Source organism: Lynx rufus, unplaced genomic scaffold (genome assembly GCF_022079265.1).
Source record: "Lynx rufus isolate CCGP_SWC_20201006 ecotype Redwood Valley unplaced genomic scaffold, mLynRuf1.p SCAF_6, whole genome shotgun sequence".
NCBI lineage: Eukaryota > Metazoa > Chordata > Mammalia > Carnivora > Felidae > Lynx > Lynx rufus.
This window is the reverse complement of record NW_025814878.1, coordinates 4,122,294-4,138,128: the sequence shown is the minus strand read 5'-3', so window position 1 is coordinate 4,138,128 and position 15,835 is coordinate 4,122,294. Positions and strand designations below refer to the sequence as shown.

Genomic DNA, 15,835 nt, shown 5'->3' with positions numbered 1-15,835 from the left:
ATTCAAACCATGGAATGTCGAACTGAAAGGCTCATCTGGGGAGGGCGGCCAGTCCAACTTCATTTACAGATGAAGTGGGGACCCAGGTATGTAGAGTCAAGAGCTCAGATAGTGAGTCAGATCTTGTTTGTTTTGTTTTATAGTTTGGCGTCAGGCATTTCAGCCAACTCTGAAGTTGCGGTAGTCTAGCTCAGTGCCCGTCAGGTAGTATGGCTCAGAAAATTCTGGAGATCAGCCTTGAGTAAGGAACTCCTGTGTTTCCCACTCTGTACCTTAGCTTTAGAGCAAGAGACTTCTTAGAAGTAAGGAGAGGCTATTCTGTTTCCTGGAAAGACGGCATTCAAGAGCAGCAGGGGAGGGAAGGTGCAGACCCTGAAATCTTCAGCCACAGCTCTCCCCTACCCGGAGCGCTGGAGCAGCTTTGACTCTTCCGAAGGTTGACCACGTCGGGGTTCCCAATCCATAGTGAGGAATGCTTGCTTCAGAAACGGGAGCCCCAGAATAAAGGGGCAGCCTTTGAGATGGTTGTCTTAATTAACCTAATTAAGCTGTAAATTGCTAGAGTATGTAACAAATTACATTTGAAAAGCCACAAAGCTGGCTGCACAGAGATACTCAACCTTGGCATGAAGTAGTCCTAGGTTTGCCCTTTCCACTCGCTACTTAGATGACCTTTGACAAGTTGCTTATTGGTTCTATTTCCGCATCTAGTGCAATACCTACCACAGGATTGTTGTGAAAAGTCAATACAGCCTTTGTTTCAGATGCCAGGGCCTAACCATTCAGTACATTCCTTCCGGCCTTTATAAAAGCAAATATTATGTCAAAAGCCAAACGGATAAAAATGGCTTTCACAACTATAAATGAGAGATTCCACCATCAGATAGAGTTTAGACTTGATCCCTAATCTCACGTTGACTTCAAACATTATCGAGAAACTGGTAAATGTGTGTTCACAAACAGGAATGGATTTGACAACGTGTCACTGGTTTTCACACCAGATCTTTCATTAAGTGTGTGAGGGGAGTGTGGTCTGGTTTATGGTTTATGGGTGGCCCCCACCCCACCCCCCATTTTCTCTGATCTTAGGGAAATAACTGGCCTAGGAAATCCAGGAGTCTACTTCCTGATGGTATGGATTCTAAGGAAATTATTTCTTTTCTGGTCTTAAAAAAAAAGTTACCAAAACGATTTAATGAGCTTTTTTATTATTTACAAAGTAATTTTTAAAATGATTTTTAGAAGTCTGCTCACTGTAAATTGTGTTTTTCTTTTCTTCCTTTCCATTTCCTTTCCTTTCCTCCACCCACCTGCTTCCTCCTCTCCGTACAGAACAGGTTAAAAAAAAGAGGAGGGCTTCCTCCATCAGGCTCTGGGCACTGGTGTCCAGATTGCCCCGCCCCCTGCCCCGGGGTGAGTCTCTATCCTCCCAAGAGCAGGCTGGAGGACGGTTCCCCCTCTCTCTCCAGTCTCTCTCTCTGTCTCTCTCTCTCTCTCTCTCTCTCTATCTCTCTCTCTCACCTTGGGGCATTTGTCAATATGACTCTACAAATGGCATTTTCAAGTTGCCTTTCTTTGATTGCTAGTGAGGTTGATGCCATTTTAATTTCTTCTGTGTTAAGGTCCTTCCCTGCCCCTGGGGGGGGGGGCGGGCGGGGAGCGGGCATCTGCTTTGTTTTGTTTTATGGTTTATGTAATCAATGATGCGTGATCTAAAAATGCCTTTCTCAGTTCATCTGTATCCACAGTATATTAATGGAAGCCCTTGGACTTTGGCCTGTGGTTTCCTCTTCAGTCTTCATTGCCATTGCCATTCTTTCTTCTTTTGGTGTCATTGTGAGGGTTCTAACAGGAGGGAGATCACATGTGTCTGGTCAGCAGCTGTGCAGACCCCACCAAAAAGACTTTGGACTTTTATTTTTATGTCTCTCACAGAAATATCAAACCACAGCGGCATACAAGTTGGCATAGCCTGATTCTAGAGAGAATGTTCTTTAACTCATTAAAAAACAAAGACTCACTGGTAAATGTTTCTCTCTTACCATTTTATATAAAACATGGAAATGTTTCCTTAGGAAAGAAAAAGGAGGGAAACGAGATGTTTGGTAGCACATAGCACACGATTAAAGAGATGCGGGGGGTAAATACCCTGATGTAAGAGGACCTTTAGGAAACACCGATGGTTTATTTGTGCTTATTTCACAAACTTCACTTCTGTTTATTTGGAACCTCTTACTAGGTACCAGTTTTCCAGCTCCTTGGCTGAATTTTTAAGGTCTCTTCTGTGGCATATGGTCGTACATAAACATATGTCTTCCCTTTCCATAATTATTCCTTACATCTTCTTTTTACATGTTGAGAAGTCAGATTTGGGGGGGGGCAGTGCTTTTGTAAGATTTTCACATTCCCTTGAACACAGCCAGTTAGATCATGAAGCGCTAACTCAAGCTTTAGTTAGTGATAGAATCCAGCTAATTAATTTGTAAGTTTTCCCTGCCTCCAGAGTGATCCCCGTATACCACTCGGCTAGTCAGACAAAATCACAAGAGGAAAGGATGTTCAGGATTTATTCCATTAAGTGATTCTGTTCTATTCACTATAGGAAGAAGAATATTCCCTTTTATTTGGCAGATGTAATTTCCGAATGTTTTGTGTGCCTGATACAGCCATGTGTGGTAGTGAGCCGTTGCTATTTAAACAATTACCCCCCAGGGGCGCCTGGGTAGCGCAGTCGGTTAAGCGTCCGACTTCAGCCAGGTCACGATCTCGCGGTCCGTGAGTTCGAGCCCCGCGTCGGGCTCTGCGCTGATGGCTCAGAGCCTGGAGCCTGTTTCCGATTCTGTGTCTCCCTCTCTCTCTGCGCCTCCCCCATTCAAGCTCTGTCTCTCTCTGTCCCAAAAATAAATAAACGTTGAAAAAAAAAATTTAAAAACAATTACCCCCCAGAATTTAGCAGTTTAGAGCAACAAACATTTATTATCTTGTAGTGTCTGGGTCCATAATCCAGTACAGTTTAGCTGTGTCCTCTGGCTCAGGGTGTCCCGTGGGGCTGCAGTCATCTCAAGGCTTAACTGGAGGAGGATCTGTGTCTAAGCTCACACACATGCCCATTTGCCAGAGGCCACCTTTGCGAGCCTTGCCACAAAAGCCTGTCCATAGACAGTTCAGCATGGCCTCCCAGCCAGAGTGTAAGAGAAAGTGAGCAAGAAGGAAGTTACAATCTTTTTTTTAACCTAATCTTGGAAGTGATAACCCATCACTTCTGCCATTTTCTAGAAGTCACCAGGGCCAGCCTCCACTCAAGCTAAGTCTGAATACCAGGAGGCAGGGATCACTGGAGCCATCCAGTATGGCTACCTCCCATACTGTGAAAGGACTTTTTTCCATGGTGTTTCAATTAAAATGATTCAGGGCATCAGAAGGCATGAACATAGCCTCCTCTAGCCCCAGTGCCGTTTACTGGCTGTGGGGGGAATAGCATTGACTGCCAGCTAAATCCACAGGGCCGGTTGCTGGTTTCGAGCTGCTACCCATTTCCCCACCACGCTTCTTTCTTTCACGGATGGCTCACTTACCCTGTCTTCCAGTGGCTTCCAATTACTTTTCTTCTTGAGTTCCTCTCTGAGCTTTGAAGCCAAACTTCTTCCCAACTCACTGGCCTCTGAAACAAACGCACAACTCTCATGGGCTTTTACTTTAAACTGCAGGGAAGCCACTGGACTCAACTGGAAACAAGGAAAAACAGGGAAGGGTGGAAAAGTACCAGAAATCCACACAAGTGCAAGACTAGCTCTTGTAGGAGGAGGAAAGGAATAATATTTAGGGAGTACTGAATGTATAGCCAGAGGCTTCACTAAAGGTCTTCCAAATATTAACTCATCAGTTCTCAAACCAACTCTACAATGGGGCTGTCATTACCTGTAATTGACCATTTTTCCAACTCAAAATACAAGGAAACTAAAACTCAGCAAGAATAAGTAACTTCTTCAAGTTCATAGAGTAAGTGCCACATTTAAGATTTGAAGCCAGTTGGTTTGAGTCCAATGGGTATGGCCTTCCCACACACCACGGAACTTGTTAGGTGGCCGTCTGGACCCACTCCCCGGATTCTGGTGTGGAAGTGAATCATGTTCTTGTCCTGCCAGTCTACTTGGTCTTGTCAGGGGGAAGTTCTCAGACTCCAGACAAGGCTAGGGATAAGATGGTACCCTCCACAGTCTCTTCCAGTACCTTCTTCATACTCTTGCATTTGCCCTGGGCTATTTTTCTTCTTCACAGAGGAGGTATTTTATCATTTAGGAGTCTGGCCCACCCTCAGCCTCATGAATGAGGAAGGACATTCACTACTTGCTCCCACATTGGCACCAGTCTTGAAGTGGCCCCCTTTCCTCCTCCCTACTTCAGAATGGGTGAACCCATCTTCCGCTGGACTAACGCATATGCACAAAGTGTTGGGAAGGCTGGTTCCACTCTTCAGACCTACAGGCAGAGCTGATAGCGAATTATTGAACAACTGCTGGAGCAAGGGCTTGGGGGCCTCGAACCTGGGCAGCATTAGCTTAACTGCCAGGTCATGGAGAGGTCCATGGGGTGTGGGGAGAAGGACTGAGGCAGGGAATGGTGGCTGGGGAACACTGAGGTGCTTGGACACCACGTTTGGTGCCACAGAAATGTGCTTCTATGTAGCTACCTGGCTATGTATTTCTCTTCCTAAAAGTAGTAGTTCGTAATACTTTGGGGGCACAAACCTCTTAAAGAATCTGTGCATCTTCTCCCAAGAGACTGGGAAACCCATAAACTCCAGATTGAGACACACCCTAAAGTAGGGCTTGGCCTCTTCTCTCATTGCTGGGAGCCTGCTGGAGCCTCAGCCCAAACCCTCCAGCTGGGTGACCTGAAGGCAGGTTACCACGTCAAGGCTGGCTGCCTCAGAGCCCCGACCCCCTCCCAGATTTGCGGCTCCTCTTGTGTACTGTTTTTGTTTTTTTTTTTTTAAGTTTGTTTGTTTTGAGAGAGAGAGAGAGTACTCATGCAAGTGAGGGAGGGTTAGAGAGAGAGGGAGAGAGAGAATCCCAAGCAGATTCTGCACTGTCAGCTCAGAGCCTGACTTGGGGCTCAATCTCACCACCTGCGAAATCATGACCTGAGCCAAAATCAAGAGATGAGACACTTAGCCAACTGAGCCACCCAGGCGCCCCTCTTATCTACTCATAAGGAGAGGCTGACTTCTCAGCTCATTTGTAGAACAGCAGTGATTGATACCCTTGGTTCAGTTTACCCGTTTTCCTAGGTTCCGACCCACATGTCCTATTTAATAACTCTTCCCTTTGACAAAGCATTTTTGCAAAGCTTTCTGCTATATTTAACCAACATCAAAATCCTGTCCTCTTGCTCAGGGAAAACACATTCCACTGAGGGAAGAAGCGGGGGGGCAGAATCCTAAGTGATGGAAACTACTGCTGGACAAAGTCTTTAAGAACCGTCCAGAACGAGCATGACAGCCACGAACTTTTGCTGCTGAGCACTTAGGCACAACTAGAGCCTTAAGGGCCAGCTGGGTGGCCCTCCGTGGCTTGACATCACAGAGTCTCACAAGTGCTGAAGACATGAAGTGGTGTTCCTTGGCAGTCATGTGACCACTCTCTCAGGCAGTTGTCTCTGGAAATGTAAAAAATCCTCCATAGTGCTTGATGGTTCTTTTGGACTCCGCTCATTCTACTGACTGTCTAAGCCATCTGGATGACGCCTGGCACAAGTCCCAGATGAATGACGACTTAGTCCTGTGGGAGGCGCCGTCTGATCTTTTCCCCTGTCCCTTGTATCGTTCTCCAGCTTTCCTGCTTGATTCTCCAGCTTTGCCATCTGCTTGGCAAAACTCAGGGAATGCGCGGCAGCCATTTGATTTATTGTGCTTTTCACGACAGTAACATCTTCCAAACATTCCACCCGGATAGCCAGGCATGACTTCCTTTGCCTAAACCCCTGTTGTTGGGCTCTCATTAAATATGCTTTTCTCAGATGTCACTCCATCATATCCCAGAAGGTTATTTTCATGATTTTCCCTAGAACTAATGAACACTATTTGCCTTTTGACCTCCTCTTTTGGGAAATTAATAGTCATGTTTGCCACTAGGCAGTGCTCAGGAACTTGTTTATTTAAAAATGAGCTGAAAAGATCTTTATCTCAGAAGTGTGTGGCTTAAAAGAAAACTCAAGTAAAGAGACAGTCTAAAAGTTTAGCTGCAGAAGAATAGACTTGGAAAAGTGCAAGTAGATGAGTGGGCTGGCCAAGGCATTAATTGGTCAGCATGGTATTTTTCAGTTTTTTTCCAATGAGTTCAAAGAGTTTTCCTAGAAAGTATATCACTGTACCCAGTAGTATCTAGTAAAAATAGCCAGGCTTCTAGATGTTACCTGGCACCTTCCACCTGTCCTCATGTGAGGTTCTTTGTCTCTCCTGCTTGACAGGAATGTAAATCAGAGTAGTATTTTCAGTTACTGTGGCTTCTCTTGAAGTGGGGGCTTTGGACTTTCTGCACCCCACCCTCTTCTCATGAGAAGTGAGTTATTCCTTGAGCATAGCCTGGGAATTTGAGGAAGCGTCTCTTTTTTCATAAATGAGAGTTTTGCTTTAGCATTGTACTCATCAGGACCCCCAGAAGCAAGACTAACCAATGCCATGTTTGTTTGACACAACTACCTTTGGAAATAACAGGAGTGGTCTTCACCGTTCAGTGTCAAAGCTTGTTTAACAGGGATTCTGGGGATACAAGCACTGCTCTGTGTAGAAACTATGGAGCTGGTTATTTCTCAAATGGAATAGAGAAGCAGAACCTGAGAGCAGTCTTCTTGACCTTGGAGCACAAAGGCGGTCTCCCTCGTTAGTCCTTACTGAAACTCAGAGTGTGTCCTAAGCAGTTAAGGATCTGTGTGTCCCTGGAGGCACAGAAACCAAAACGTGGCCTGCACCCCTTCCCTATGTCCCACGCATCAGAGGCTCTGGCCCTCCGCCTGTCACAGCTGCCCCATGCCTTTCCTTGGACGGAGCTGCCATCTTCCCAGTGCTTCACCCCACAGGTCAGGGCTCCAGCCCACGCTCACAGCAGTCAGGATCCTGTGCCTAGCTGTCTTTTGGCACATCTATGAATCATTTCCTTTCCTGCCCATCTGCTGGTGATCCATCACTGGGAGGTGCTGTCTCTCATGACTCCTGGGCGTGTCTTCTCCCCAAACTGGGCAAGGCACCTCCAGGCGAGATCAAGTTTCAGGTTTTCTAGGCATTCTTGATTATATATAATGAGGGTAATTGGATCATTATAAAAAGGTGAAAACAGGTACAACTGTTACTACACTTGATCTTAGCCAAAAGGCTGAGAAGCGATCAACTGTTACTATATTTACTGAGAAAATGTAGAGGGCCCAGATCAGAACTCATGGTTGCCAGGGGCTTGGAGGGGGGATGGGAGAAATAGGTGAAAGGGGTTAAGAGGTACAGTCTTCCAGTTATAAAATAAATAAGACATGGACATGTAATGTACAGAATATGGAATATAGTCAATAATACGTCAACAACTTTGGTGACTCATGGTAACTAGACTTTTTGTGGAGATCATTTTGTACTATATATAAATATCAAATTTCTATGTTTTATACCTGAAATGAATACAATATTGTAGGTCAATAATTCTTTGATTAAAAAAAAATAAATGCAGACCTTATTGTGATATAATTGAGAGAATGTGCCATGAGCACATGGGCTTTGAAGACAGCCACATCTGATTTGAATTCTCATTCTGGATCCATCATAGCTGGATGTCTTCAAATTAGTGAACTTTGTATTACTTAGTTTCCTCATCTGTCAAATGGTCTCGGTAATAATGCCAAGGTCATAGACTTTTTTGTAGAGAGTTCATGAACTATAATACGTGAAACTGCTTGAAGTGTAGATTTTTGATCAACAACTGGGAATTTCTTTCCTTTCCCGGCAGTCTCCCTGTCTAGTTGCCTGTTACTTAAAAAAAATTTTTTTAATGTTTATTTTATTTTTGAGAGAGAGAATGAGCAAGCTAGCATGAGCAGGGGAGGGGCAGAGAGAGAGGGAGACACAGGATCAGAAGCAGGCTCCAGGCTCTGAGCTGTCAGCACAGACCCCAACATGGGGCTCAAACTCATGAACCACAAGATTATGACCTGAGCCAAAGTTGGACACTCAACCGAGTGATCCACCTAGGCACCCCGCTGCCTGTTACTTTAAAAACTGTGTGACCACCTCTATGTACCTTCCAAGGGCGGTCTTTCCCTCTGTATCTGTCTGATTGGACCTTGCTGTCTAATGGGCTGGATAATTACATGGTAGGAGTCCTCCCCACCATCAGGGAAGAAAAATGCTGCCGCCGCCTTCTTCTTCTTCTTCTTCTTCTTCTTCTTCTTCTTCTTCTTCTTCTTCTTCTTCTTCTATTTTTTTGTTGTTGTTGTTGTTAATGCAAAAGCTGTATGAAAGCAGAATAGCCAATAGCATGGTCAGTGTTTAGGGGGACAAAAGGAATCATCTGTTAATGAACAGTAAGTGATGCCCCTTTAGACAAGGGAAAAATTAATTAGCAGCCCCCAACAACAACCCAGTGTCCAAAAACTCATGGTAAATTTCATTTTGTTCATTTTTAATTTCATTTTGTTTTTATTTCCACCAAATATGCGCTTCTGTAGCTGTCCTTACCCGATGGCCACCAACTTGGTGTCAGAGGGTTCATGTGCCTGTTAATTTGCTCATCTCATTTTGTTTTTATTCCTTTCCTTTTGGGAAATAGAATTTCTTCCCCCCTTACGTGCATGTGTAGCTTTCTTCTTCTCTACTCAAAGACACCATATTTCCACTTTGTGTAAGTTATCATGTACTGTTTTTTCAAATATTGGTGTCTCTGCCATTGCAAACGCCATTGTCCTGTGAGTTTGTGAGTGACGTGGCTTAGCCATCCAAACTCACATGTGGCTCTGTCCAAACGATTGGTTACTATCATCTACGTCTAAGACATTTACGATGATGGATATATGAAAAACCAAATCCTCAACTCCTCTTCAATCTTAGAGAAATATTATAAAGGAAATTTACCTGGTAATTCTTCCTCTGCAAAAGGAAGTGGGTGGCCCTCCTTCTCCCCCAGGACTAGGGGAAAAGCAACCACGATGTCTGGGTGAGGAGAGAGCTTTATTTAGCAGGGTAGGAGAGAGCTGTCAGCAGAAGTAGGGAATACACACTGAGATGAATGTCTGCTCATATTCATGCCTGGTTTCTTGAACTTTTCAACTGCATGATGGTCTTTGCAGCTCACCACCCACAGTGTGGACCCACATCTCTCAGGTTGCTCCAAGGATTCTATTTAATGCAATTCAGTAAATATTTACAGAGTGCCCGCCCTGCAGCAGGGAGTGTCTGGGGTGCTGGGGATACAGCAGTGATTCAACTACCTGCAAAGACCCCTTCCTGCTGGACTTGCCCTTGCAGTGGAGTCCAGTCTAGGTAGGGTCTGAGAATGCCCCACCTTATCACTTGGCAGTCAACCATGCAAGGCCTGGACACAGTAAGTACAGTGAAGGGTTTTGTGGCCCTGTGTTCTTGCAGATGCCATTCCTCTTTGCTGGTCTAACTTTTGCTTAGCCATCAATATCCTTTCCAGAAAGCCTTCTTTGATCCCATCCAGGCTAACAAAGCTAGTCCCCTTCAGCGTTCCCTCAGTACACTCTGTACCCCTGTCACCAAACTTGCTATTGTGTTTATAGTTAACTGCTCTGGGGGTCTGTCTCTCCTATTAGAATGTGAGCCCCTTGAGGGGCACCTGGGTGGCTCAGTCGGTTAGGCCTCCGACTTCACCTCAGGTCATGATCTCGTGGTTTGTGAGTTCGAGCCCCTCATTGGGCTCTGTGCTGACAGTTCAGAGCCTGGAGCCTGCTTCAGATTGTGTGTCTCCCTCTCTCTCTGCCCCTCCCCCACTCATGCTCTGTCTCTGTCTCTGTCTCTGTCTCTCTCTCTCTCTCAAAAAAGGAATAAACAATAAAAAAAAAAAAAGAATGTGAGCTCCTTGAGAACAAGGATCTTGTCTTGATCTTCTTGTATCCTTGGCATTGGGCCTGGTGTGTTGGTATGTAGTACGTGTTCAATAAAAGTGAGAGCAATTGGATGAAGGAAGGAATGATGATCGGTGACATCAGACATCCACAGTATCCACGGTACCTGCTCTGCATCTGTAAAACTTTCCAAAACTCACACAAAGGCCAAACGTTTCTGAGGCACTCTTCTTCATGACACCCAAGACCACTTTTGCATAGCCCTAGCTTCTGGACACTGAAAGGGAAGGATGTTGCCCAGTGTGATGTGTTGGGGCGGGGAGCACACTCTGCAAGAGAGACCTCAGTCATTATGTGTAAAACTATGTTCGCTGCTTGGACAAACCTAGGAGAGCAGACAGAGGTCCTGGGGGTGGGGTCGCTGAAAGCCAAAGCTCTCAGCTTTGGAAACTGGGAACAACAGCTAGCAGGAGGGAGGAGAGAACAGACCATGTAAACAACAATCAGTGGTACCAGCAGCACCCCACCCACACAGGGCCACATCCCAGCAGAGAGCCTGATGTCGCCAGTGCCTTGGGACAGAGGAGAAGGCTCACTGATGCTCAGTGTGCAGTGTAAAACAAGGAAGAGAATTTTCATCCCAAAAAGGTTTTCCTGAACATATCATGATTAAACTAATTTGTAATTAGTTGAAAATGTCTCTGCATTGAATAGTCCATTCGGCTCATCACGGAGCTGTCCAGCACCCGGGTTCAACGCCATGAACATGGCCAGGGTTGGAGAAGTTTAATTTGTGCAGCTTTTCATCCTGAAGGTCTCCTTCCCCATCCTGCCATCCTTGGACCCAACCCCAACCCAAGGAAAGGAAAAGAGACCATACAATGAGTCTGAGACCCCAGAACTCCAGAGGGCTTGCCAGGATATGAGGATGCCCATGTCATGGCACGTGTGGCCGTGCACCTCGGGTGTCCTTCTCAGCTGTCTCCTTGGGGTTGGCTTTGCTTTTAATTGTGACATAGGAGCACCAGGGTGTTAATATCTAACTGTCCAGTTTAAGATGGAAACCCACAAGGGTGGCTAAAGGAGAACTTTCTCCAGTCACATGCCTGTGAGAAAATGTGCGGACCAGAGATGGGAGGTAACTCGAGTTTTGTATCTTTAAATATATGATACTCTGCACCTCGCCACCTGCCGATCTAATTACAGACACCTGCAGAAATCCAGGGCTTTAGCCCTTTGTGGTTTTGATCTAACCCGGAATATGCATTATTGTGAAGCATCTTCTTTATTGATACTTGATGTTTTTTGAAAGCAGAGACAGATTTTAATATTTGGCAATCCCTCCCCCCCCCTTTTTTTGGTTCAATGAGAATGTATGCATTTATTTTTAATCATATATTTTCTGCTGCAAAAATAAGCCATGTTTAATTAAGAAAATTTAGAAACTACCAAAAAGGATATATGCTCTGCAAAATCACCCTCATATCTTTCACCATGGGTAATGAGGTAATGTTTTAGGGCACAGACTTTCCTTTGTGAATATACATATGCGTTTGAAACAAAAATGGGATCATCTCGTGTCTACTTTGTATCCCGTGTGTTCTAGATGCCTATTCAGGTCATTCGACCAATATTCATTCAAGGCCTACTATGTGCTGAACTCAGTTGTAGGCACGGTGGGTTACGTCTGGGAACCAAGCAGGCAAAAATTCCTCCTGAATTTGAGTTTTTCTCTGGTGGGAGAGTCAGACAGTGAAGAAGGTGAGCGTGGACAGTTCATGGGCCAAGCAGGGTTAAGTGATAGGAGGGAAGATAAAGCCGGGAAAGGGCCAGGAGTGCGGGCGTGTTGGCGGTAGGAGGGCTGGGAGTTTACCCAGTGCGGTCAGATGTGGTCAGAGAAGGTTCTGCTGAGAAAGTGATGTTTGAGCAAAGACTTGGAGGAGTGGAGGAGCTCTGTGGCTCCCCCCCCACAGGATGGCTTCTAGGCCGAGGGCACCGCAAAAGCCCAGGCAAGCAGGACTGGCAGCCTGCGAGGCCCATAAAGGGATGTGAGGAGGGAGCAGAGTGTGAAAGAGGCGGGTAGAAGATGAGGTCAAAGGTAATGAGCCAGGTGCTGTAGTTGCCAGAGGGGCAACGGGACCGGACAGCTTTCACGGTGTCGCTCTTGCTGATGGGATAGACGGTGGGGGATGGGCGTGGAAGCCAGGGGAGGGGAGGATGTCTGGAAAGTGTTGCTTTGGAGGGAGGGCGTCAGGGACGAGACTGAGCCACAAACCTCAGACCCCTCTGAGTAAAAAAGCAGTTCAGAAAAGTGTGAAGACGTGCTAGGATTCCTTCACCAGTTCATTTCATTCACTTAAAAAAAAATATTATCACAATATCACAATAGTGATACATGATTTTAAAACTGCTGTCCAGGGGAGCCTGGGTGGCTCAGTCAGTAAAGTGTCCGACTTCGGCTCAGGTCATGATCTTGCGGTTCGTGGGTTTGAGCCCCGCATCGGGCTCTGTGCTGACAGCTCAGAGCCTGGAGCCTATTGGCTTCTCTCTCTGCCCCTCCCCTGCTTGCACTCTGTCTGTTTCTCTCTCTCGAAAATAAATAAACATTAAAAAGCCCTGCTATCTAAATAAGTCTAAAATAGCCATATACAATATACCATGTACAATACAGGCTCCAAGTGATTAGAGAGTACTGTCTTATTTGGCACATTTTTCCCTCAGTGAGTCATGTTAAAATGTTGGCACCTTAGGTTTGATAAAATACAGAATTATGAATAGAGCTTTAGTCCTGCTGAGACTTCTGTACAGAGTTGCCAAAATGGTTGGAGCAGACATCCCTTCATGTGTGACACAGTTGTGTTTGTAGTTAACTGCTCTGGGGGTCTGTCTCTCCTATTAGAATGTGAGCCCCTTGAGGGGCACCTGGGTGGCTCAGTCGGTTAGGCCTCCGACTTCACCTCAGGTCATGATCTCGTGGTTTGTGAGTTCGAGCCCCTCGTTGGGCTCTGTGCTGACAGTTCAGAGCCTGGAGCCAGCCTCCAATTGTGTGCCTCCCTCTCTCTCTGCCCCTCTCCCACTCATGCTCTGTGTCTCTCTCTCTCTCTCTCTCAAAAAAGGAATAAACAACAACAACAACAAAAATGTGAGCCCCTTGAGAACAAGGATCTTGTCTTGATCTTCTTGTATCCCTGGCATTGGCCCTGGTGTGTTGGTATGTAGTACGTGCTCAATAAAAGTGAGAGCAATTGGATGAAGGAAGGAATGATGATCGGTGACATCAGACATCCACAGAATCCACGGTACCTGCTCTGCATCTGTAAAACTTTCCAAAACTCACACAAAGGCCAAACGTTTCTGAGGCACTCTTCTTCATGACACCCAAGACCACTTTTGCATAGCCCTAGCTTCTGGACACTGAAAGGGAAGGACGTTGCCCAGTGTGATGTGTTGGGGCGGGAGCACACTCCGCAAGAGAGCACACTTAGCATTCTGTTTAGGACTGGGGCAAATGCGGTCTCTCCTCCCGCCACTCTGTTGAAGCCCCCACCCCCAATCTCAGCAAGTCCCAGGGTGCGGGGCTTTCTGCAGGGACCTCTCTGGTCCTGCCATTTCTTATGGGTCCAGGATGCACTGAAAGCAATGTGATAGCCCTACCATGACCAAATAGCTCAACGGCCATACTCCATCTGACAATGACACAATCATCAGAGTTAGCACTCTAAGGGAAAATCTGGGATATATGGTCACCATGCCTAAGTAATCACATGAGGTCATTAAAGAGCCAGTCTCGAGGCAGAGAAATACTGGCTTTCCTCCCTGAGATTCACACACTAGCCTGAAGCCTTTGGCTTCCTGGAATCTTAAGCTCAAAAATCACTTGGCAAAATCTCTGAAATGCCAGGATCCCCCTAACCAGCTCTCGCACTTTCTCAACAATGGATGGGTATGTTGGGCTGTTTACACGCTGTGAATTGAAACCTGCATTCTCAACTCCAGAGTCCCAGGTTCTCTGGTGTCATTGGACCTATCTGGGTGGTCTGGGAGGCCCCGGGTTTAGGATAATGATACTGATTTTTGTTACATAGCAGCTGCACAGGCTTCAGGCAAGATCGTGCTGTTTGGGGGCGAGCCTGCAGTGACCACATGCAGCTGGGAGGCCTGCGGTGAGAAACCAGATTCCTGAGCAACTGTCCCCTCCTGAGTCCATGAGCTTTGCCTGCCTTCTGAACAGTTTACAAATGTCTCTGTGGAGTTCTGCCCTCACCCAGCCTTCCTCTCTGGGTTTGAGCTTTTCCTCCTAGTTTTCTTTTGGTATATTTCCCCCTCTTTCCCTGGATTCATTTATTTAAGTTCCTTCCTTCCAGGGGTGCCTGGGTGGCTCAGTCGGTTAAGCAGCCTACCCTTGATCTCGGCTCAGGTTATGATCTTGAGATTTGTGAGTTCAGGCCCCGCGCTGGGCTTTGTGCTGACAGTGCAGAGCCTGCTTGGGATTCTCTCTCTCTCTCTCTCTCTCTCTCTCTCTGCCCCTCCCCTGCTCATGCTCGCTCTCCCTCTCACTCTCTCTTTCAAGATAAATAAATAAACTACAAGTTTAAAAAAAATTTCTTCCTTCTGGATCATATTTGTAGATTCATCATTATGAACAATTAGTAAGAAGGGGGCTTTTCAGACACTGGAGGTGTCTTACAGGGAAATGGTACTCTTAGGAGCTTTATGAAATCATCATTGTTTTTCCCCATTCTAGAGCTGTGAGTGGACATTATTTCTGAATCCACTTTTTCTCTACTTGTCTCTAGGTGATATGCTTATCTTTGGCCTATAGTGGTACATTTATTTCTAAGTGTGTGATTAAGGGACAAATCATACAATTAATGGTGTTTATGTCCCTCGCTATAAATGAAAAATACATTTATTTTATAATGACTCATATGAAAAGGAGAAAGATCATTTCTATTATAACCCTTATAACCTCTACTCCTCACAAGGCTACTCTGTTATTATTTCAGACATGTGAGTCATTGGCTTAGATTATTTCATTTTATGATTATTTGCCCTATCTATTACCGAAAGGCATTGCAACCAAGATTCTGGAATTTAAAATAACGGGTTAACTTTGTGATTTCTGAAACAGAAACGTCTTTTGTTAGAGTACAGCATCACGGAAGTGAAGCCGCCTCCCCCTCCTGTATAAACTTCAAGTGCATGCCTGGTTTCTGTGTGTAAAGAATAGTGAATCTGGTGTTTATACCTTACATGTGTACTGGACAGAACACGAATATCAGATGTAGGCCATGTGGTCAGGGGTCATGAGCTGCAATTAACAGGACTTTTTTCTGTATGTGTATCCATTTGCAGGCAAAAAAATTAAAAGATGACACAAATTGTTTTGAGATGGGAAAAGATTCTCTACTTTTTGTTCCAAAGGCCACTTGGTTTTAATGTCTCTGCTACATCTTGTTAATGTTTTGTTTTGTTTTGTTTTTCATTTTAAGTAAAGCTAATCTTCCCTCAAAGAATGTATTGTGGAAAAACAGAGAGACCTGGCTACCCAATAATGAAATCCAGATTTCCTATCTGAAATGTTTCAGAAATTAATTTAGACCAAGGAGTCTTGTCCAAGGAATCAGTTTTATGTCAAATTCTAACCTATGAACCAGTCTCTAAATATGAATGCTCAATTAATGACAGTGTTGATTCTGGGATGTCAGTATCTGTTTAATGGTTAAAAAAAATCATAATTAATGACAAAACACACGGATTACGTACGTAGTCT

General features: G+C 45.3%; 1 protein-coding gene and 1 pseudogene across 2 annotated transcripts in view; one reads left to right on the top strand and one right to left on the bottom strand.

Annotated features, from left to right (window-relative positions):
- Positions 1-15,835, top strand: part of ZDHHC14 (zinc finger DHHC-type palmitoyltransferase 14) — a 291,313-nt gene that overhangs the window by 145,743 nt on the left and 129,735 nt on the right. The window lies entirely within an intron of this gene.
- LOC124529546 (uncharacterized) lies at positions 7,298-7,382 on the bottom strand (annotated as a pseudogene).